Raw genomic sequence first — 1,661 nt, 5'->3', positions numbered from 1 at the left:
GCACTTTAATCGCTGCACCACCAGAGCTCCTTGTAGCCAACTTTATCCTGTTATAAACTACACGTTGATAAAGGTCTTTGAGCATAAAGTGTGCTCTTTGCGTTCTGAATGACTTCCCAGAAGTAACATTCGTGAGTCACAGGAAATATATTCACGTGTTTAAACTCACCGCCAGCTCACCCCCACCCCCTTCTCCCGACGCGGGTCCCCTACACGCAGCCCAACCACTCGGCTGGCTTCCCCCGTCTCTCCGCCCACCCCGGCCTCCCCACCTGGGGATACCTCACTGCAAACAAGTCTCCCCAGGGCCCCCCCACCTCACGAGACCGCGGATCCAGAGCCCCGAGCAGGTAACCGGAAATACGGACCCCCTCTGCTCCGACACTTGAGCGGCGGTCCCGCAAGCTCAGCAATGCCCCCTGCCTATTGGCTTTTGTATTTGTCACGTAAGGGACGGGTCCTTCCCACCTGCCAATGAGCTCAGGCTTTGCCGCACAGATCTCTGGGAATTGTAGTCTCTGTGAAATTCCACCTACCGTAAACCAACTACAATGTCTCCCTCCCTTAACACCTTTCTCCACTATTCAACGAATGGAGAACCTTTAAAATTTGATAAAATCTCCTCTGAAAAATGTTGCTATCTATACACGAAATATTGTGGCTTCAGCTGAAGTTCTGCACCTACTCTAAAGGTGATGACCTATACTGCATCACTGCATCACTAGGCTTCTTTAATCCAGCTCCACCTCTGGGGGACTCTGAGCCACAGAGAAGCTCAGGTCCTGACCCTGAAATGTAGAGTTGAACATTTAATTGTATTGTTTTGTTTTCGCTTGAAACACAGCCAGTTCTCCTTCAGGGCTGATGTTAACCAGAAATCTCCTCCCTAAGGTTACTTGGCGATGGGTGGTGGTGGGAGGAGGGGTGTGGGGTAATTAGGGAAGACTACCTCTGGGGCCCATTCTGGACACCTCGCTCCGGCTTCTCTCCACTTTATGCCGACCTTGCAGAGCTATCAAGAACCATCCCTTCACATCAGTTTTTGGAACAAAGCAGGAAATGAAAAGTTTTTCAAATCCCAGTCCTACTTCAGGCACCTGCCAAAAAAAACCGCATTTCCAGATGCCTGGATCTCGGGTGAAAGGGAAGGGTCTGGGTGGAGGAGGAGCTCCAGGAAGAAGTCATTCATTCATTCATTCATTCATTCAGCGATGTTAACTTATCTGGTTACAGACTTCGCTCCCGAAGGACAGCGATCCAGTCAATTCAGTTGGCATCCTCAGGGCGTGGCACTTTGCCTGGAAAAGTAGAAACCCAGTAAAAGTGCGTGGAACCGACCTGCAATGGAGAATAGGGAGGGGTCTCGGGGTGTGGGGGAAGGCAAGGGCTGGTGTCCCCTCCCCTTCAGACCCACACTGGGGTCCCTTCACTATAGATCCAGGAAGCCACCCTGAGCACTCCTGCAGGCTAAGTACCTCTCTGGCGCTTCCATTACATTGTGAACAATGAGCACGTCTAATCAAAGTATTAGTTTATTATTTGCCTTCTCCCTCTAGTAGTCAGTGGGACACCGGAGCTTAGCATAGAGTAACTGCTAAACAAATGGATAGATAGACGGTGGGTGGGTGGGTGGATGGATGGATGGATGGATGGATGGATGG

General features: G+C 50.8%; 1 protein-coding gene across 2 annotated transcripts in view; it reads right to left on the bottom strand.

Annotated features, from left to right (window-relative positions):
- Positions 1-362, bottom strand: part of LOC101643337 (WD repeat and coiled coil containing) — an 18,750-nt gene extending 18,388 nt beyond the window's left edge. For both annotated transcript variants that reach the window (XM_013004357.3, XM_045286868.1), the window contains exon 1: positions 318-362. The gene's annotated coding sequence lies outside the window, so the exon portion shown is untranslated. The remainder of the gene's footprint in view (positions 1-317) is intronic.
- Between the last annotated feature and the right edge of the window lie 1,299 nt (positions 363-1,661).

Source organism: Echinops telfairi, unplaced genomic scaffold, assembly GCF_000313985.2.
Source record: "Echinops telfairi isolate 266 unplaced genomic scaffold, ASM31398v2 ScPeMD7_9;HRSCAF=40, whole genome shotgun sequence".
Classification (NCBI taxonomy): domain Eukaryota; kingdom Metazoa; phylum Chordata; class Mammalia; order Afrosoricida; family Tenrecidae; genus Echinops; species Echinops telfairi.
The sequence above is the reverse complement of the archived record's forward strand: the minus strand, read 5'-3'. Positions and strand labels throughout refer to the sequence as shown.